The following is a 23,102-nucleotide window of genomic DNA, read 5'->3' as shown; positions in this document are numbered from 1 at the left end:
CAATGCTGACCAATCCCAAACACTGCCAGTTAATCCTCATAAACCCAAGGTCTGACAAATATTCCTCATTCTCAAACCCACCATGGGCACAAAACACTTGTTAGAAAATTTCAATACAAAGACAACATGAAGTTATCAAATATGCAATGAAGATGGAGGGGAAGGAGAGAAGGAGGAGACAGAGGTGGAAAGAAGGAGAAAGGGAGGAAGAGAAGCAGGGAGAGGTTTAGGATTAGAAGGAAACAGACTGGGGAAAAGGGAGGAAGATGAACATTTTTTTTAGCAATATCCTAAATGCTTTACATTTATGAAACTATTTAATGGTCACAAAATCCTGATGAGTCCTAGCTGGTTTGGCTCAGTGGATACAGTGTCGGCCTGTGGACTGAAGGGTCCCGGATTCAATTCTGATCAAGGTCACATGCCCAGGTTGCAAGCTTGGTCCCCAGTAGGGGGTGTGCAGGAGGCAGCCGATCAGTGATTCTTCCTCATCATTGATATTTCTCTCTCTCTTTCCCTGTCCCTTCCTCTCTGAAATCAATAAAGATATATATATATTTTTAAAATCCTGATGAAGTCAGAGTTTTTATCATTCCTGTTTTACAGATGAGAAACAGATAAGTTATAAAACTTGTCACAGAACTATAACCAACAAGAAAGGCTATGCATAGAGACATGGCACTTCATCGATAAAAAGGATCTTGCTAAAAATCCTACCCAACCCCTAAGCTGTAAACATCTGATAACAGAACTATTTCTTTGATTTTCACTCAATAATTTCAGCTTTAATGAAGATCTACTGGGTGTCTACTATAGGACAGGCACTTTAGCACACATTAACCTAACCCTCCGAGCAATACAACAGTGGTAAGTATATGGTAATTCTATATAGTCACAAGAAAGAGTAAACAGTTTTAGATTTGCCTCGATTAGAAGCCAGTGGTTTTTAATTCTAAGTCCATTTTTCTTGAGACTAAGTGCCATAAATTACAGGGTAACAGACTATAAAAGGCATTCCACAATGGAACCTTCATATGTCTCCCTAACTCTATTCCATTAAATGCCTTTCAATCTTCTGCTTTAGTCCAACCAGTCAACTTAGCTACCAACCACGCCCTGCACTGTCCGCATCACTATGCCTGTGGCGGCGCCACTCATCTGGCACTTACCTTGTAGTGCTATATATTATTATCTTCCTTTGTGTACATAATCGTGTCTTCCCAACTAGATCATATTCCCTACTGGTCCACAAAGAGCCAAACACTTAGTGGGCAGGCACTCAATAAATATTTATTGGCTAGCTGATTGATTTCACTCTCTGAGTTCCCAGGAGGTTCTATGGGCTGTTGGATGAAAACAAAGTAATAACTGACTGAGTCATAGAATTTTTTAGCAGAAAGAGTCCACAGAGATGAAATAATCCAAAACTTTCCATATATAAATGATGACAGAGAGAAACCCTGAAAGTTTTTACATGAGCTATCTAAAGAAACACAGAGACTGACACCATCACAATGGGCATCTCAGATCCTCTGATTCTCATCCTATTTCTTGTTATTATGCTACTGTCCTTTTAAGAGTCTATAAAATAGGAATACATTCTGCACATGAATCATCCAAGATGCCGTTAATACATTAAAAATTTATCAGCTCATTAAAAATAATCTGTCCATATCATATTACAAATGTGATCACTCTAATACTAATAATGCTAGCTAAAATATATATTAAACATTTAATTATAATAATTTGCTTGCCTTCTGCGGATTCAGAGGACTTTTTCTGCGAGAGGGGGAAGAAATGATTTGAAAAAGAATGACCGCTTTTTCTCTCTATATTCTAATACAAGGTAGAAATGCTCATTGTGTTACAGAAGACCAGAGAAAAACCAAGCCACGCTTAGAGAAAGAGTTACATTTTAATATGATTATGCACAGGCCCAGAGAAAAATATGTCTTTCAATTTCTGGGCCCCCCAACATGGAGGCAACCCTCATTATTTATACTTTTTCCAGTCCTTTGTCTCCCAAATTTGGAATGAGACTTCCGGACCTTCTGAGAAAGGAGGCTGCATGCTGGGAAGGGACCATGAGACCATATTCCAAGGCCTGGTCTGGTGCCAGCAGTGACAACTCTGTCTGGGGCATAGTTTACGGCCTCTCTGGAATGGGAGTAGTCTTATTTTCCTTAATATTTAAGCAAGCAAGCATTTACAGAAGCCAAAATAGCAGGGTTAAAATTTCAAACAGCAGTTTTTATATAAGATGGATACTTCAATTGTAGACATAAAGTATGTTTTCTTCATTCCTTATTTCCTATTCTCTTCTTTCCTTTGAGAAATCAACAATTTACAAAAGAGCAGTGTAAAGAGCATGGATACTGGTATGAGGTGAAAACACCCTCACACATCCCTCCCTCAGTAATAGTGGAAGGAATGCACTGAAGCTGTAGTCAGTAGGGGGCTCTTTCCCTGACCATCATCCCCAACACCTCAATAAATTACTGACCTAGGAGAGTCATTGCCTGTAGTCATTCCTTACTTTTGTACATCATGTGGTCTTTACATGTGTTTGAAAGCCAAATATTCACATGTTTTACAGTGACTGTAAGAGACAATTGCCACCCCCCTTTCTACCTGGGTAATTTCACATTGTTGGACATTTCTCATCTACGCCGTGGATGATGAAAATCATCAGATGCTCACCCTTGCCCCTGTCCCTGACAGCCAGTGCAGACACATTGACAGTGGCTCTGCCAATTAGATGCTCCTGCTCTCGGAGTCCTTAGGCTGTGCCTGGTAAAGACAACGATCCTGCTTCCTGCTTCTTGGCCCTTTGGAGCTGCCCTGGTCCCCATCTATTTTCCAAGTCTGATACTCTGTCCTTAGATCAGTTCTCTCATAACTTCCCAATCTATCTTCCTCTTTAGGACAATCAGGCTTGTTTATGTTCAAAACATCTTAAAGATTTATGAGGCTGTATTCTTAAAGTCCCTAAACATGGGTTACAGAGGTCACAGTTTCCTTTAAACCAGGAAACCTGGGAGCCCAGGTCTAGGGTGAGAGGTGGATGCCACAGTAAAGCTTCCAGAAGTATACAGGTCCAGCAAAGGCCATACAGAGTGTTCTCTTCCAGAGTACCATTGTATTACCCAAACAGCACAGGGTCCAGGGCAGATGGTAGGAAAGCACGTAATCTTTAACCTTTTGCTTAGGAACTTGGAATAGAATAAGTGAGGAAAATTCTTTTCTTGCCCTATCACCTCACTACTAACCGAGTGAGGAATTATTACAGTGTGATCTCTGTCTAAACACCTGGTGCTCAATGAGGTTCCATAACCAACCTGTAACCCAGTAGTTTCGGCCATCTTGCTAAGTGGAAGCAGAAGTGCAGAAGATGAACAGTGAAGTAGGAATGGCTTTGAGGATTTTGCCACTGGGTTAAGAGTAAGAGCCAGTTTAGGGATCTCCATGATCATATTAAAGTACGGTATATATAAAGGGTGAATTATCTTAAAGTCAAGAAAACAAGTATTTATGTTTTTACAAAGATCCTACTATATTCAGGTATAGGATCAATTACAGGTGCTTATAAGAATGAATGAAAAGGTAAGTGTGAAGTAGGTTTATTATTAGTAAAAGAGATTTTCCTAGTTATGTCATTTGAGTTTCTAAGCATAAATGATGCCCAACTACAGTATACTCATTACTGGAAAAAACAAACCAAAGGCAGTAAACTGCTTACCAGTTATAACAATTCCATATCTTAAGGTACAGAAATATAAAATAAAATTTTAGTTTAGTTTATTTTGTTTGGTGTTTGCTTTCCAAAATGCACATAAGAGGTAACCAATTTTCTTAAAATAAAATAAGACAGTGTGGTTTTTTAAAAAAGAACAGTCTAATATTATGACATTATCTCATACCAACACTTTAATAGAGGGGAAATAATCTAAATTATAAAAAATGAGTAAGAGACAGAACAATACAGTAAAACAGATGAATACGATAAAACAGAAATCTTAAGAATAAATGTTGATCAATTCTCCTTCATCCAACAAAAGAGAGAAGTTACACAAAGCATTTATATTTATTCTTCAAAGGTGAAAGCCAATTAATGTTCCCCATTTGTTCCAGCCCTTTGTGGCCACAGAGAGCAGTTATGAGCTCATTTCATAAAGAACTCATGGCACAGAGCAGTCATTCGGGCAGAGGATCTGGGCTCTTGCCCCAGCTCTCTAGTTGTTTCAACTTGTGTAAAGGCACTAAGCTGGTACCAGTTTCTGAATTTGTAAAATGAGGGGGTAGATCTAAATGCACTACAAAATATGTTCCACCTCACATATATTCTAATTTTTAAAATGAATCAGCATATACTGATCAACAGTCAGGCATATTCAATATATCTTTATCCTTCTGTACATATCTTTATACAGCACTAGATGATAATGTTTGAGGCCATCTAGATTATTTATCATTTCAGTAAGTGTTAAACATACCCTAAGGTTTATACACATTTCTGGTGTGGTTTGCGGAGCACTGTGGCAGCAGTTACATTTCATCCAATCCTTCCTCTGGGGACTATAGGGGCCCTATCCCCTCTGTGCACACACACAATGGTGGCAAAGGGTGGGAGGCCAGGCTACTTGAAAAATTTATGAGAAAGTATTTATTCTCTTCAGCTCTTTAATGTCCACTATTTCTTTAAGATATAATGTATTACCCAAATGCTCTGGAGTATTAAAAAAGAGGCTGGAGGGATGAGCAAATAAAGGATATATAGGACATTTTCTACCAGGGAAACTATTAATGTGCAAAATTTTTTGATTCTTCACTGGCTAATTCCTTCTACTTTGGTTAAGTATTTTATTCAGTGACAAGAAACTGACTTATCTTATTAGTACAAATGTGTTTAAAGAACCAATTAAGTAGAATTGACATTTAACAGGAATTTGCTACATTTCTTGTATTGTGGCTCACTAGATTATGTAAATTAGGAAGTTTACTTCTGTATGTGTCTTATCACTTAAAATAGTGAAAAATCAGATCCACCTTCACATTTACAGTTTGCCAAGTAATATTTTGGCCTATTAAGCTTATAGCTCATTCTTAAGAAGTACAGGTGGTAGCAATATGTCAATAAAACAGTTATGAGATGTTTCTTGGGTAATCCTTATGAGACTATAAAAGATGACTACACAGTAAGTATTCACAAAAGAGGTGGACTTCATTACTACAGACAGGCCAAATCAGAAAAACTTCATTCATTATAATCAGAGTTTATATCTGAAAGAATCTTACTGTTCTACTCCAATTCCCTCATCTTACAAATGCCTAATCTGAGCTTCAGAGACATTAAAAACTAGTTAGTGACGGACCTGAAATAGAACTCAGATCTCAAGTTATAAAAGGCATCCTTCCACCAAGACAACCTGCCCCAGCCTTCATATACCGACTGGAAAAACAAATAATACACACAACACCTTAGGTGGATCTCAAGGGAATTCCTCTAAGGTTTGCACACTGCATGGTTCCATTTATATAATATTCTTGTAATTACAAAATTATAGAGATAGAAAACAGATTACTAGTTGTTAAGGATGATGGGAGGGGAAAGACACAAGGGAGAGCTTCATGATGACTGAATAGTTTTCTATCTTCGTTGTGCTGACAGTTACAGGAACCTACACATGGGATAAAATGGCACAGACCCATTCACACACCTTCACATTTATATCAATGCCAAATTCCTGGTTTAGATACTGCACGGTAATTGTAAAATATAACCATTGGGGGGAACTGGAGGGAGGGTGCATGGGGTGAACCTATCTGTACTACCCTTGTAACTTCTTTGAATTTATAATTACTTTAAAATAAAGTTTTAAAAAATTCAATAGAATTTGAACTTACTAAGAAGAAAAACAACAAAGACTCTAAAGTCCATTCTCAATCTCAGCCAGAATAATCCTCAGCCAACACACCTCTGCTCAAAACTCTGCAATGGCTTCTGTCTCCCTCAAAGTAAAAGCCATATACTTGTTATGACTCACAAGAACTTCTATAGCTTGCTGGCCCCTCCCTACCTTGCTGACCTCGTCTCTCACCACCCCCACCCCACCTTTGCTCCCTCTGCTCCAGCTGCAATGCATTCTTTCTATCCAGCCACACTTGCACCAATAGGCCTTTGCCACTGGTATTCCCTTTGCCTTCCTACCACTTGATCCTTCACCTTTTACCACTGAAGTCTCCCTATCTTACTGAAAATTTCCCTCCCCCCAACCCTAGAATACCTCCTCTGCCCTTCCTGACCTTTATATTCTCTATAGCACTTTGACCATCTACCTATTTCTACATGTTCTTTGTTTCTTTATCTATTTGCCACCACTACAATGTAAGCCACACACCCCATCCCACCCCACCCCAAATAAGCTGGACAGACAACAAAACAAAAACCAGGGTAGGAAAGTAAAATAAAATGTTACATTCATGTGGCCTGAAGAAAGGGTGCAATTTGGAGAATAGATGTATGAAGCTGGGTTTCATTTAGATTTGCAATCATGAGACCCTGGTTTCAATTCCGGCTTGAATTAGATGACACTTAAGACACATTTACCTTTTAAGTCCTACTTTTCTGTTTATCATAACAAAGGGAGGAAACTGAAGAACCTTTAGGGCCCCAGACAAAGCTGAAGTTCTAAATGGCTCCACATAGTACATCCACATTTCAAGTCTAACTCAAGCCAGTCTAGAAATAAACCCATGGGAAGTCATGGAAGGTATTTCAGTATGTGTTAACTCAAAGACCCTCTACATGGCAAAAACTGTATTATGCACTGGGGATTTAAAAAACGAGATGTGGACCTCGTGCTGTGAATATTATTAGTAAGTAAGCACGGGGTGCTGAGGAAGCACATACACAGATGTCCATTAGGATCCCCTTCTTGCAGGGCACCTAAGGTAAAGCTTCCCTGACACAGGAACTGCTGCAGGATGAGTAGAAGCTACTAGGTGAAAATGTGTGTTCCAGGCAGAGAGAGCAGTCTGACTTCAACAGTAGTGAGGTTAAGTTGTTATTTTTTTAACAAAAATGATGGATGAGAGCCAGGGAATGTTAAATATAAACATAGAAAGGTAGGCTAGGGCCAGAACATGAGTTTGTATTAATCCTAAAGGCTGTGGGATGATTAATGAAGAGTCTTAAGCAGGAGAATAACAATCAGATTTGTGTTTCAGAAAGTGAAATGGATCGGAAGAGAGTAAGACGAGAATTAGAAGGTCAATAAGGAGACTGACAGCATAAACCAGGCAGTAAGAAGAAAAGCTGGATTCATTCCAGACAGAAATGAGGAGAGCAAGGACAATAGGTCAGGTACAGAAAGTCACCAGGGCTGAAAGCCCCAGGTACCTAGCAATAGGCAAAACTTGGAAAACAAGGACCTCACTTCCAGCGTCACCTTTCTTCTGCTAACATATCACTGGTCATGCAGTTTTGACCCCCTGACCTTTTATATCACTGGTTATGCAGTTCAGAGTCTCCACTGGCATGTTGCTAGTCATGCGGGTTAGACCACCTTAGCGGGAAACAAACAAGGGGGCATACAATAGCCCCTAAGCATTAACCCCAAGACAATGAGGTTCTGACCCACAGTAAATACATCTAGGCCTCAGTTGTGTTTCAGCTCCAGGCCCAGAAAGCAGCAGAACCAGACAAGGGACAGCATGGATGACTTCAGAACCAGCTGCACTGACTAATGACTCACTGACCTGGCACTGACCAATCAGTGGAGACCACAGGGACACATCTGTAAAGCTAATTAATATTCCATTGAAATCCTCCTCTGAGACCTCCAGATAAAACCTCTCAAGACTAAGTGATACTACTGTAATTAGTTAGTTATTTAATAATAAAGGGTGTCCCAAAATTCACACAAGATTTGAATTTTGCGTGAGCATTAACAACAAAAAATATTCAAGCTTTTGTAGTGGCCATGCCCATTCTGGCCAACCATCTCTGTCCCAAGGTGTGATTGACAGGCAAGTACCTTCTCTAGTCACCCCAACTTTAGTGAGCATGTGCCTATCTGCCCTTTGTTGGATCCTTTCCCTCCCCTGGGAATGTGAAATTGCAGTTAACTGGTGAAGCTGCCCAAATGACATGCCTATAATATATGGCCTTTCCTTTGCTCCTGTCCTAAAGGGTGTCCCAAAATTCACGCAAGAATTTTGATAGAAAACACAGGTTTATAATTAAAAACTGTAAATTTTTTATTGATTCATAAAGTATACAGTATAGGGCCATGTATGGAATAGCACATGGGGTAAATGGCCTCTACGGCTTTGCTGGCACATAATTCCAAATTATGAATATTTGGAAATACATAATCCCCTAACCAAAGAAGTTAACTCTCTTGGGACTCTTGTTGCTCAGGCGTGTTCTCTTGCTTCCCATACATTCCCCCCATGTGGCCCATGACCATGGGGACCCCACACGCAAGGGACTACTGGACTGCAGTGGGGAACACAAGCTAAGCTGGCCTGAGGCTGGGCTGCACCTGGCTCCAACTTGGAAAGGAAACTGGACACTGGCTCTGATTTTAGCTCTACTGAAACGCCAGCTACACATCTATGACTGGATTAAGGGAAATGGGATTTTGGAAACCCAGGGGTGTAACTCCACAAAAATAAAGCTTTCTACTATATCGCATGCCCAGGCCCTCTGAAAACCTTATTCCAGCGGCACTCCAAGATCCCATCTCCCATGAGCAACCGGGTGAGAAGAGCCCCTTTCCCCTTCTATGACATAAGGACCCAGTGTGGCTCTCTTTCTCTCCAGCACACTCACACCTTTCCTCACCTCCTTTCCCCAGGAGCGTTTTCCCTGCCTCTGTCTTTATCCTAAGCTCCAAGGGTCCTTCCTTTGCCTCTGTAACTCGTTCCCTGAGCTCCTTTTTCCACTGCTCACTTCTTCTATCTCTGTGACTTTCTAAATAGACTTTTGCTTGTATTTGAATTATTGGCTCTAAATTATTTCTTAGCCAGAACTCAAGTACCGAGGTTGCTGAACGAAGGTTCAACCACAGGTAACAACTGGTGCCATTTTCCCCACCAACATTACCAGTAGATAATCAGGTTGGAGAGTGAGAGAGAAGGAGATAAAGATGACACTTCAACTTGTAGAATAAAAGACTAAGTAAATGGTGGTACCATCAATCAAAATGGGATCACAGAGTAAGCTCAGTTTTAGCCATATCGAGTTTTGGTACCTAAGAAGCGATGCACAGTCAGGAGTTGAATATACTGGTGGGGATCCTGGTAGGAAGAACTGGCCTAGAGACACAGATTTTGGAAAAGCAACATCTACATGAAAATTGAAGCAATAGGATAAATATGCTCATGGAGATAAATGGGATAAATGGGATAAATCACTCATGGAGACTGAACAGGGGGAAGAGGGACCAGAGCAGAAGCCTAGGAAGCATAAATATTTAAGAAGCACTCAAGAGCTGAATGAGGAGAAATTATCAGAGTTGTAGAAAGAAATCCAGTCAAATATGCTTTACTGAAAAGAAAGGAGAAAAAAATTTCTCAAAAAAGACTGTGATAAATTTTAAATACTGCAGACAGATCAAGTCCACTTAAGGATTTAAAAGTGCCTCTGCGGGAAGCATTGGTCTTCTAGGTAAGCTCAGTTTCAACCATGTGGAAGGGTCAAAACCAGATGAGAAAGGAATGAATAGCAAATGGAGACCATTACAATTTCTTTTAACTCGCATATGTATAAGAAAAAGTAGTTTGGAAAGAAAGAGGCTGAAATCTTCCACAGAGATGGGAAAGCAGGAGATAATGCAAGCAGGGGAGAGACAAGTTTGGGCTCAGAGAAAAAGTTAAAGGCATTTTCCTGATAAGCCCATATTTTCTCCATAAAGTAGGACATGAGAATGTCTGCTGAGAGTGAGGAGAGAGAGAATAGAGTAGGAGACTTGATTGAAGATGGTTGTGAAAATCTAAAATAGCTGTTGTGGTGGTGAAATAACAGCATGAAAACAGCATTTATGGAAAATTAGTCCAGCAGCATTATGCAGGGAGAAATGGAGATGGGAAAACTGCAGTTACAAAAGGCACATCTAGAAGGCTCCTGAATTAATTTAGATCTGAATTGCTGAGCGCATGGAGTAGAGCGATGGCATAAGTGGTAGGAAAGAATAAATAAGGGAATTCTTTAACAAATAACTAGCCCCCCACACCTAGCCAACTAGACTGCTTTCTCCCAACACCTCAAGGGTCGCCAAGGCAAGATCAAACATCCTCAATTATTTCAGCTCCTGGTGTGAACTAAAGCTATGGCTAGCTTGCCCCCAACTTTTAAGCTTCCTGGTACAAAATGCTTGTACTACATCATGAAAGACGTTATGGACCCCTTAAAACTCAATGGTCTTGCTTATTTATTTTTTTTAAAAAAATAATATATTTTATTGATTTTTTACAGAGAGGAAGGGAGAGAGATAGAGAGTTAGAAACATCGATCAGCCGCCTTCTGCACATCTCCTACTGGGGATGTGCCCACAACCAAGGTACATGCCCTTGACCGGAATCGAACCTGGGACCTTTCAGTCTGCAGGCCGACGCTCTATCCACTGAGCCAAACCGGTTTCGGCAGGTCTTGCTTATTTAAAGCACATCTGGAGTATACCCTGTATGAACAGTGATCAATTCTGATATCTGCCCAGTAAACCTGGACAATTCTTCACAACGAACCTAGTCTAGAATCTTGGCTTCTCTTTAAGCTCACTACATCACAGTCTGATATGACAAAGAATAGAATCACTTGAGAGAAGATTGTAATTTAGTGAGTCTTACAAACGTTGGGCACACCACATTGTCTGGGAAGCTTTTTAATAAGTTACACAGGTGATTCTGGGCAACTTGAATTTGAAAACCATTTTTAAAATCAGCATTCATGTTAAACACGTTGGCTTTGAAATGAGAGTAGGACATACAAAAGGAAATGGAAAGCAGGTATGTAGTAAGTTAGGAGTAGGGATATGCAAAAAGAAATAAAAAGTCGATAATCAGCAGCATACAGATAATAGGTGAAGCTATGAATTAACAAAATACCAAAAAGAAATCTTTTACAGAGAAAAATATAGCAGAATCAAGACTGACCCTTAGAGAATGTAAAGCCAAAGAACTTAATTATATCTTTTTTTTTACGTTTGTTCTCCTTTATTTGGTTACTTTTACAAAATCTCATTTTTGACTGGGCTCAGACGTATAGGTAGATGTTTTCAGAGAGGACAGTCTTTGTCTCTTGGTAATCTGTCCCTGGCCTCCTTCCTTCTCTTAGCCAAAAGCTTAGCATATTCTGTGGTCTCTTCCTTATTTTTCTTAGTATGTTGTTTCTTCAGAGCAATATCCTGGCCTTCGTGTTGCACGACAGGTGGAGTAACAAGACACTGGATCTTGGGTGCTTTAGTCCTAGGTTTCTTCCTTATTTGTTTAGAGGCTTTCTCACAACATATTGGCAGACATCATCTTCTTTTTAAAAAAAATATATTTATTGATTTTTTTACAGAGAGGAAGGGAGAGGTATAGAGAGTTAGAAACATCGATGAGAGAGAAGCATCGATCAGCTGCCTCCTGCACACCTCCTACTGGGGATGTGCCTGCAACCAAGGTACATGCCCTTGACCGGAATCGAACCTGGGACCCTTCGGCTCCCAGCCCAACGCTCTATCCAGTGAGCCAAACCGGCTAGGGCCAGACATCATCTTCTTTTGAGAGGTTAAAAAGTCTGCGGATTCTGCTAGCTCTTTTGGCCCCAGATGACAAGGAGGCACAGTGTATCAGTGAGCCCAGGAATATCTTTCTCCCCCAAAGACCAAGAACACTGCACTCCAACTTGGAACAGATTTGCATCTTCTTTCTCCAGTTCCCCATGGTCTATAGCAGGAGTGCCCTTTACTCATTTTTTAAAATATAGATATTATAGCGAAGGCAAGGTATGGCACTTAAAAAAGGACATCTGATTTCAGCCACTCCTCATTTCAGCTCTGAAGTTCATTTCTAAAGACTGACAAGCAACAATATTTTTTATATCTGTACAGCATCTTTCCTCTTAAGAATAAACAGTAATGCTTTTTGAGCCATATCTACCTAACCTACATCCAATCTTCATCTTCCTAAATTAACCAAATGGAGAGAAACCACTTCAAATTCTTTAAAGCTAGGAGAAAAGAGGTCTGATATCTCAGAGAGGGCCGTGGCCAAGAATATGTAAACTATAGAGAAATTCAAGAAACCCAGCATATGTGTGGGTTTTCTCAGAGGGACACACTAATGTAAGCACCAGTAGTGTTTATCTCTCAATGGAATTCCTGCCTGACTGCTGGGCTGGGTGCAAGCTAATTTCCCCCTGGGTGAATGGTGCTGCTGCAGAACTCACCACCATCTGTTACCTAGAATTAGCATAATGACAAATTATCTAATCCCTTCCATTTAACAGATACAAGTGGTACTCTTATAACACCAGTTCAGTCACATCCTCATTCATGTGGTCTACCCCCACCCCATAAAATTTAGTCTTCCCATCCTGCTGGTGATGGACCCTTTCAGGGCTTTACCCCCAAGTTCCCCATCTTGCTGAAGAGTCCAGGTGCTTTACGATGAGAAGCTTTTCTGACTCATTTTATTCAAACGTTGGAATACAGCTGTTATTCCAGATGCATCTGAAAAGGGGCATGCTGAACATAAAGAAAAGCTGTCTCTAGGAGACAAGCAAGTACAGTGCAGAGCAGTGCCTTCTTAAACTAGATCAGGTTGGAAATTTCAACAGGGTTAATACAAAGAAAAGGCATGTCAGTGCTGATCTGGTGAGAATGATAAAAAGGAGAAAGGGAAAAGAAAGAAATCAGGAAATTAAACAAGTAGTAAGTCATAAAATTCTAACAGGAAAAACTGCTGTTTTACAGTTTTAGATAGCAAGATATAGGTAGCATTAAACAAAAAGTAAGAATCAGCCCTAGCCAGTTTGGCTCAGCGGATAGAGCGTCCACCTGCAGACAAAAAGGTCCCCGGTTCCATTCCAGTCAAGGGCACGAATCCTGGTTACAGGCTCCTCCGGGGCCTGGGCCCTGGTCAGGGCTTATGCAGAAGGCAACCAATCAATGTGTTTCTCTCACATCCATGTTTCTCTCTGTCTTTCCCTCTCTCTTCCACTCTCCCTAAAAATCAGTGGAAAAATATCCGTGGGTGAGAATTAACCAACAACAAATCCTATATAATAAAGAGCCAATATGCACATGGTCATCACGCCCTCACGCTATCATGCCCTAACAGCTCAGACACTCAACACTGGGGACCAGCCAGACACAAATGAGCTCCTGAGAGAGAAATGGGGACCAGCCAGGCACAAAGGAGTCCGCAAGAGAGAAATGGGGACCAGCCAGGCAAGCCGCCCGCCCCACGGTACTGGGTGCCAGCGGCTGCGCCTGCTCCTGTGGCCCGGGAGAGGGACAATCCACATGCCCAAGGTCCCCACAGTCCCAGGCACCAGCGGCTGTGCCTGTGGCCCAGGAGAGGGAGAAGCCGCCTGCCCCACGGTCCCTGGGAGAAAGACAAGCAGCCCACCCCGTTGTCCCCTGTGGCTGCGGCCGGCCCGGGCAAAGCCGGCCCAAGTCCTGAGTGCCAGCAGCTGGCCAGTGGGAGGGAAGCCCAGGGCCCGGGTGCCTGTGACCGGCCAGAGGAGGGAATCCTGGGTCCCAGGTGTGGGTTGAGGCAGAGGTGGTTAGGGGCAATCAGGCCAGCAGGGGAGCAGTTATGGGCGATCAGGCAGGCAGGCAGAAGTGATTAGGGGCAATCAGGCAAGCAGAGGTGGTTAGAGGCAATCATCAGGCAGGCAGAGGGGTTAGGGGTGATCAGGCAGGCAGGCAGGCGAGCAGTTAGGAACCAGAGGTCCCAGATTGAGAGAGGCAGTCGGACATCCCCCGAGGAGTCCCAGATTGGAGAGGGTACAGGCCAGGCTGAGGGACCCTGCCACCCCCTCACCCCCCCCCCACCCACACACAAATTTTGTGCACCGGGCCTCTAGTAAAAGAATAAGACATCTAGAAAAACAAAAACACGCTCATCGGCTCAAATAACCAGAAGAGCACAATCAATAGATGGATGGATGGCTACCTGTGGCAGCACAAAAAGAAGTGAATTGTTCTACCATCAGTGACCAGTATAGAGACAGTTCCATCAGAAGGAAGTGCAGAGTCGGATGTTATATTGAAAACAATTTCCAAAGTCAGCCGTTTCCTCATAAACTGAGCTTTTGGTAGAGGTCAAGAGAAAATATTATAAGAAAATATATTTGCATATAAAACGATTCTACATCCCCTATAAAAATATAAGTAGAGAGAATTTCTTGTTTATCTTGGGTAAATACCATTTTGGATATTTGTGAAATCATTAAATATTTATTACATTTATTCATCTAGATGTACTGTTTAAAGCACTACATTTCCGAAATATTTTTCTCTGTACAAGTGTACTCCATCACAATGTGCATCACTAGAGCCACCTTTTGAGGCAGTTCTGTCACCTCCATCATGACATTTTCAGACATAGCTCTTTTGAAATCTATGTATGACACTACCATCAGAAATTCTTCCCTTAAATAACAAGGATCCATTTTCAAAACATTCAATTGCCTGGTTTTATCATTTGTCCTATAAGTATTTATTCATATCTTCATAAGTCCCATAAGTCTGCAAACTCATTGCCTGTTTTGTAATTAAAGTTTTATTGGAGCACAGCCACACCCAGTTGTTTGCATATTATCTGTGCATGCTTTAGCATTGCAAAGGCAGAACTGAATGCTTGCAACACAGACCATATGGCTTTCAAAACGGAAATATTTCCTACCTAGGTCATTGCAAAAAAGGTTTGTGGCTCTCTTTAAGGTGAGCTTTAAAAGGCTATGACACTTAGCACTGCAGTGCGTGTGTGTCTGGGGGGAGAGGGGGGGAGAGGTACACATTCACCAGAATAATTGTTATATGTTTGTGTAAAAAAAATTGGCTGCTTGAAATGATTCTGCCACGTAACCTTCATATTGCCCTGAGGATGGCTGAGTCAGGCTAATTGATACGTTCAAAATAAATTAAGCGAGGAAGCACTTGTAACACAAGGGCCTCTGCAAAGACTCAAAGTAGAAGACTTCCTTTCTCCTGAGCAATAATTTTTTTTTTTTTTGAGGGGATGGAGTGAGGGGAGAACCCAGCATTTTTTTCATGTTATTATTATCCTGCCACAAGACTCTACAGTAAATAAGCTAGCCCCTCTCTTCGAAAGAACATTCAAAATGCTTCCACTAAGAATAAGGAAGGCAAGTGACACTGTCATCTCTGCCATCAGCGACAGCAGGACGTAGAGAGAAGCTGCCTGGAGCACTGCATTGCTGTGCGATACATGTCACCTCACGACACCGGTGTGAGAAAGAAACTAGGCTATTCTTAGGTTCTGCCTGGCACATAGTAAGCACTGTATGTGTTGGTGATCATTCTTGTTGATGTCCATTATCATTAACACGGGCCAAGTTGTGTTACTTCTCCTGGACTAAGCCACCTTGTTTATAAATGAGGGGGGTGGACTAGATAGTTTTGAACGTATCTTCCTACTATAAAATTCCATAACTCTATAAGAAGAAAAAATGTTCACAGTTTAGACATTAAGGTACTTGTTCTCAAAGAAAGCATCTTTTAGGAAATAGCTGAAAAGGTTGAACTTGACTTCACAAGTCCAGAGATTTGTCCAGTGGATGAAGCTGTCAGTGCAAATCCGCACTTCATATCCAGCTATCCTAGGAGGTCACCCTGTACTGATAAAGACGTCGCGTTCACCTCCTCGGCGGCGGTGCATGGCTGAGGAGAGCACCCATCCTCCCGCAGCACTCAATCATACACCCCACTGCAGAGGCAAAATTCATGGCTCCAGCAACAGTCCAGTGTTATCCAATATGCATGAAATCGAAGTTTTCATCATTTCCAATGGTCAAAGGCCAGTGAGTGTTAAATCCCAGAATACCAGGATTAATGAAGGAGTCATTAAAAACCCAGCATTAAATCACTTCTGTAGCTAATGCTGAGAATGATGTCTGTAATACATTACAAGGCTGATTAGAAAGAAACAAGGTCCAATTTAGAAATGAATTACCTGACTTAAAAAAAACCACAACACTGTTATGGCTATCAGCAATTTTGTTATTACAAGGGGAAAGGGTGGGAAACATATAAATTATGTCACAATGGGAAATTATCATTCTAAACTCACATGGAACAGAATCAGGGTGAATAACTTCCTAAAGATATAAGAGGGAGCAGGGAGTCCTGACACCATGATCAGATTTTCCTTGGTTTTCTGTTTTGTTTTAAATTGGGCCGGAGGGAGGTAAGCGGGGGTAGCAAGTTTAATCTAGAAAAGTTTTAGAACAATCATAGTCTGATTAAAGTCCCACTATCCCTGCCAGATTCTTAGGAATGAGCTGAACTCATTCTTCAGCTCATGTTTTTGGAGATGCCATAAACAAAGAAGTACTATACATTTTCCGGAAGAAAAAAAAAACCCACAAAAAACAAACTACTCAGCTATTAAAATTGAAAGTACACTATGGTGAGGGCTGAATAAGGGGGAGGAGGTGAAGGTGAGTGCTAAAACCCTAATGAACTATTTTCTAATTCACAATGAGTAGTGTCTTATTGCCGAACATAATCCATCCATGGGGAAAACAAGTCTTCAACAAATGCTCTGAAGATAAAGGATGGTAAAAAACATGGAACTGGCTCAAGCATGCCAGGCTGTAACCTACCAATACACTCCAATTTTCCTGAGTTTCTGAATGGGGAAAATACAGCTGCCAGGGACTTCTACTTACTTTCTAAGGTCCTATCCTAAGTCAGTACGCTAGTTGGAAAAGCAAACGACACCAAGTAGATGCTCAGGTACAGAGAATTCCTTACAGGCAATGATTCTCACCCACATCCTCTCAACAGGCAAAGTTCATTAATGCAGGGCAATGTGCAGAAAACAGTGCCAGTTCAAACAATGCAAACCAAAAGAGAAATACTTCATATTGACGCTCCTTCTCTGTCAACTCACTATAAGGACAAGATTGGCACCTCTCCCTGAAAACAAGTCCTGAAGAGCAGGTGACATAACTCAAATTCCTGTGCATTATAATCAGGGGTGATATTCAAAATATTTAACATGATGGCACAGGTTAATTTGTTATACTCATGTACGCAAGCTGAATGTAAGCCCTGATTATAAGCAAAGATGTGGAAAAAACAACAACAAAATAACCAACAGGGTCATAAATGGTGTTATATTTAAAAGGGCATCAACATAAAACAACAAATCACTTGAGGATATCAGTTTGGATTAGGCCCCAGGCATCAAAATACACATTATTAATTTTAGATGCTTCAGTGTACACACAATAAACTATCAAAACACAATAAACTCTAGGGCTTCTTAGATATTTAACTATTGGCTTGAGTCTTTAATCTCCCCCCACAACTGGCATTTATTGAGTCTAACAAATGAATAAATTATACTTGAATTTCTTTGGTCCCCAAGAGTATTTAAAAGACAGTTTTGTTTAATTACCAACACCAACACCAACAACAAAAGACATTAAAACCTTTTACTGCCCACGAGTTCCTTTTAAGGAGGGCATTTTAAAACAATAAGACAACAGTTACCCAACAGACAAAATCTATAAACCTGATAATTAGAGGTAAAACGAATATTAGATGTCTAAATTCAAAGCTCTCTCCAACGTTGTCCATTGTTCTCTCAGGTAAACAATTTAACTCAAGGTCATGTCAGGGGCTAATGGCAATGAGTCAACTGGTAGTTATCACTACTGTTTGGGTAAAATCTGACTGAAAATCTACAGACATCCAAGTAAACCTAATGTTTAGGATCCAGAGTTTGAGGAGGAAGGGTTACACAAAAGGAAAACCTATAGCTCAGTTTAAAACCAGTGGGGCCCTCACTCGCCGCCGACGGCCCACCTCGCCGCCCGCACGCCCTGCCGCTGCCCCTGCCCCGCAGAAATGCTTCCATTGCACACAGTCCTTCGCCAGGTGAGGCCCGTGCCCAGGGCACTGGCTCCTCATCTCACTCAGGCTTATGCCAAAGATGTAAAATTCGGTGCACAGGCTCGAGCCTTAGTGCTTCAAGGTGTAGACCTTTTAGCCGATGCTGTAGCCGTTACTATGGGGCCACAGGGAAGAACAGTGATTATTGAACAGAGCTGGGGAAGTCCCAAAGTAACAAAAGATGGTGTGACGGTTGCAAAGTCCATCAATTGAAAAGATAAATATAAAAATATTGGTGCTAGACTTGTTCAGGATGTTGCCAATAATACAAATGAAGAGGCTGGGGATGGCACCACTACGGCTACTGTGCTGGCACGCTCCATTGCCAAGGAAGGGTTTGAGAAGATCAGCAAAGATGCTAATCCAGTGGAAATCAGGAGACGTGTGATGTTAGGTGTCGATGCTGTAATTTCTGAACTTAAGAAGCAGTCTAGCCCTAACCGGTTTGGCTCAGTGGATAGAGCGTCGGCCTGCGGACTGAAAGGTCCCAGGTTCGATTCCGGTCAAGGGCATGTACCTTGGTTGCGGGCACATCCCCAGTAGGAGGTGTGCAGGAGGCAGCTGATTGATGTTTCTCTCTCATTGATGTTTCTAACTCTCTATTCCTCTCTCTTCCTCTCTGTAAAAAAATCAATAAAATATATATATATATCAAAAAAGAAGCAGTCTAAACCTGTGATAACCCCTGAGGAAATAGCTCAGGTTGCTACAATTTCTGCAAATGGAGACAAAGAAATTGGCAACATAATTTCTGACGCAATGAAAAGGGTTGGAAGGAAAGGCGTCATCACTGTAAAGGATAGAAAAACACTACATGATGAATTAGAAATTATTGACGGCATGAAGTTTGATGGGGGTTATATTTCTCCATACTTTATTAACACAGCAAAAGGTCAGAAATGTGAATTCCAAGATGCATACGTTTTGTTGAGTGAAAAGAAAATTTCTAGTGTTCAGTCCATCACACCTGCTCTTGAAATTGCCAATGCTCACCGCAAGCCCCTGGTCGTAATTGCTGAAGATGTTGAGGGAGAAGCTCTCACTCAGTACACTGGTTTTGAATCGGCTAAAAGTTGGTCTTCAGGTTGTAGCAGTCAAAGCTCCAGGTTTTGGGGACAATAGGAAGAACCAGCTTAAAGACATGGCTATTGCTACTGGTGGTGCTGTGTTTGGAGAAGAAGGACTGGCTCTCAACCTAGAAGACGCTCAGCCTCATGACTTAGGAAAAGTTGGAGAGGTCATTGTGACCAAAGATGATGCCATGCTCTTGAAGGGAAAAGGTGACAAGGCTCAGATTGAAAAACGTATTCAAGAAATCATTGAGCTAACAGTTAGATACAACTAGTGAGTATGAAAAGGAAAAAACTAAATGAACGCCCGGCCAAACTCTCAGATGGGGTAGCTGTGCTGGAGGTTGGTGGGACAAGTGATGCTGAAGTGAATGAAAAGAAAGACAGAGTCACAGATGCCCTCAATGCCGCCCCAGCTGCTGTGGAGGAAGGCATTGTTCTGGGAGGGGGCTGTGCCCTGCTTCAGAGCATTCCAGCCTTGGGCTCATTAACTCCAACTAATGAAGATCAAAAAATGGGTATAGGAATTATTAAGAAAGCACTAAAAATTCCTGCAATGACCATTGCTAAGAATGCAGGTGTTGAGGGATCGTCAATAGTTGAGAAAATTATGCAAAGTTCCTCAGAAATTGGTTATGCCGCCATGCTTGGAGATTTTGTGAATATGGTGGAAAAAGGAATCATTGATCCAACTAAGGTAAGAAGTGCTTTACTGGATGCTGCTGGCGTGGCCTCTCTGTTAATAACAGCAGAAGGTGTGTCACAGAAACTCCTAAAGAGGAGAAGGACCCTGGGACGGGCGGCATGGGCGGCATGGGCGGAGGGACGGGAGGCGGCATGTTCTAGCCCTGGAAGAGCGCTCTACCATCATCACTGAGGACTGAGAGGAAGCGCAAGGCATCTCCTCACCTGTAACTGCAGAGAAGTCAGTTGAAGGAAGTGACTGAAGAAAAGGCTGGCTGATGTTCAAGAAAATCACTCTAACCAGCAGTTACTGGGTTCAGCTGACAACATACAATGGTTTACTGCTGTCATTGTCCATGCCTACAGATAATTTATTTTGTATTTTTAAGTAAAAATACATTTGTACAATCCTGGTAAGTGCAAGAGCCATGTACCAATGTACTGCTTTCAATGTAAATCACTGAGGCATTTTTACTATTATTCTGTTAAAATCAGGATTTTAGTGCTTGCCATCACCCGATGAGAAGTGAAGAAGCAGCCATTCTGTGGAGAGTAAGAATAATTTTGTACAAAGTAGAGAAATATCCAAATACGTGACCTTTGTGTAATAAAAATTTGTTTAAAGTTAATAAATAAATAAATAAATAAATAAAATAAAACCAGTGGGAAACTTTTGGCTTCACTGCTACTCCTTTCATCCCCAAACACACGTTCCCTCTGATAGAACCTGAGAGCAGGTTGAAAGAAATTTTAGATTACTAAGCGATACATTAAGGAAACATAATATCAGCAGTACTGTTTATGCTACTTTCTCCTTCAAAAAGGCCAGATAAGGGCCTTAGGAAAGGAGCGTGAATGACTTGTCAGGTCACCCTATAAGTTGGAGACAGAGCTAGAAATAACCTTCACCCTATTATTACTCAAAACACCAATGCCAGGCCCTAACCGGTTTGGCTCAGTGGATAGAGTGTCGGCCTGCGGACTGAAGGGTCCCAGGTTTGATGCCGGTCAAGGGCATGTACCTTGGTTGTGGTCACATCCATGGTGGGGAGTGTGCAGGAGGCAGCTGAATCAATGTTTCTCTCTCACTGATGTTTCTAACTCTCTATCCCCCTCCCTTCCTCTCTGTAAAAAAATCAATAAAAAATATTTAAAAAATAAACAAACAAAAACAATAAAACAACAATGCCAGGCTAATAAAACCGGAAGCTCCAGGGGTGAAAATCAATTCTTTAAAACACCGAACACTATACCTACATTTTAAATACAGGGTACCATTTTTTTAAAGTGCCCTAGGTGGATCTTATCACATAGTTTTGTGAAAAACTGCCCACACAGAAGAGTTCAACTAACACGTTCTTCTTTTCCAGAATTTAAGGGCCCAAGATTGACCTAATGTAGCTTAAGGCCCCCAGAACCATAAATGTGTCAAAGAACCTGGCATTCCCCCAAAGACCAAGAACCTAAGAATTGTAGGTAGGGAATAAACCAAACTTTGGAACTGGTTCAGGATCAGCAAAATCATACCTATTGGTTCTACCAGTATTTAGGTAGCAGGAAGACAAGAAATCGATTGTGGGAGCAACCAGAGGGAACATGCCTCATCTTTGTGTCTTCAGAATAGAACTGCGAGTTCCATGCTGCATTTTCTAGGCAGCTGTGATGACAAGAGCCCCCTCCAAGCTGTAGGCACCACTTGGGAGGGGGAGTTCTCCGCCTCCCAGGGGAATAAAGGACAAACAAGCAAACTCGTGGCCATGATGACAAAACTAGGCCTACGTATCCATTTTATTATTAGCCTGACATTAAACACCACTTAAAAACAAAACAAAACTACCCACCCACACAAACACACACACCCCAAGGCAGAAAATTATATAATGGCATCTGGAATGATCTGCTCTGACAGTGAAAGTAGAACCAGACGTATCAGAGAGGTCTGCAAAGACCAAAATGGGGGCGGGGTAGCCCCAGAGAGAGCCATGTTCACATACTCAATAGTTCATGCAAATGCTTTGTTTAGAGGAAGGAGCTCAAAATAATGCTCTGGATTCTGGAAGGCTGCCATTCTCCTCTGAGAAATTCTGAGCCACTATCAACTGGAAGAATAACTCCATGTTCTTATACCAAGCCCAATCATTCTAGATAAATCAGAAGAAAATTGTTTTGGCACAGGTTGCTTCTTGGGGTGGAAACTGAAGATAAGTTTCTCATATGGTCAGAAAGGAAAAGGGGCCCAGTAAGAAGAATTCCACCACCTGCCCCATTATAGTTTATGGACCACGACCAGCCAGCTGGCACCACAGGAACATAGCAAGCCGTGTTTTTGTTCCCCAGAATCCATTAGCAATTGGACCAAGACCAATGTCAGTGTGGCTAAGGTCTAGAATGTGGCAGCTACTTTAAACCTTCACTGCATAAACAAAGTATAGAACCTCTGCAGGTGAAAACACTAGACATGAGTCTCCACCTATAAAATTAAGTTTAAAAAAATATGTTTTCAGGTAGTCAACATTTTTCATAAGATTTAGAAGCCGTAATATTTTTCACTCAATGAGTCATCGCTCGAATTTAGGCAACAAATGAGCCAAGTTAAAAAGATCAAGGGTTTTGTTATTTCTTATTCTCCACTTTCCTTTGTGTCAACTCTCAATCAATGGTCAGATCTCTCTCCACTGCCACAGGCTGTAGTAAGTGACACAAGAAGAAACCGTTTCAGAGGGAGGTTTTTGAGAAAGTGGTGACAAGAGTAAATGCTTTACATAGTTGTTTCTTCACTTAAAAGGGGGGAGGGGGGGAAGGTGACTTTGCAATCGAAGTCAAGATTATTTTTTTTTGGAAGGAGGAGGGATGACACAAGAACTGTAGTATAGCTGCCCTTGCTACTGAACTGATACGTAAAATCACAATTTTAACACAATGGAAGCTCACATTAAGGCAACAGCCTAGTGAATCACAGTTGATATGTAAGCAGATGTATCAGAAAGCCTTACGGCTCCAGGTAAAATCCACACTGTAAACCTGATGGAAGGCAGTCCCAAGTTTCCTCTACCCTTTACGACAGTCATGCTATTAAACATCTCTGCATACTTGCATACATATTGACCTCCAAGGTCCAAATAGTCCCTAAATCCCTCCAAGTTCCACTTGTTGTAAACACATTTTTACTGATAGCACAAAAATTCGCAAAGGCCTCACAACGAAA

General features: G+C 41.4%; 1 protein-coding gene and 2 pseudogenes across 1 annotated transcript in view; 1 reads left to right on the top strand and 2 right to left on the bottom strand.

The window, feature by feature from the left end:
- Positions 1–23,102, bottom strand: part of SND1 (staphylococcal nuclease and tudor domain containing 1) — a 457,273-nt gene that overhangs the window by 225,322 nt on the left and 208,849 nt on the right. The gene's annotated exons all lie outside the window — the stretch shown is intronic.
- On the bottom strand, positions 10,660–13,521 carry LOC132211420 (small ribosomal subunit protein eS6-like; annotated as a pseudogene).
- LOC132242723 (60 kDa heat shock protein, mitochondrial-like) lies at positions 18,038–20,508 on the top strand (annotated as a pseudogene).

Source organism: Myotis daubentonii, chromosome 10, assembly GCF_963259705.1.
Source record: "Myotis daubentonii chromosome 10, mMyoDau2.1, whole genome shotgun sequence".
In the NCBI taxonomy this organism is placed as follows: Eukaryota; Metazoa; Chordata; class Mammalia; order Chiroptera; family Vespertilionidae; genus Myotis; species Myotis daubentonii.
Note: the sequence above shows the minus strand (reverse complement) of the source record. Positions and strands in the feature narration are given on the sequence as shown.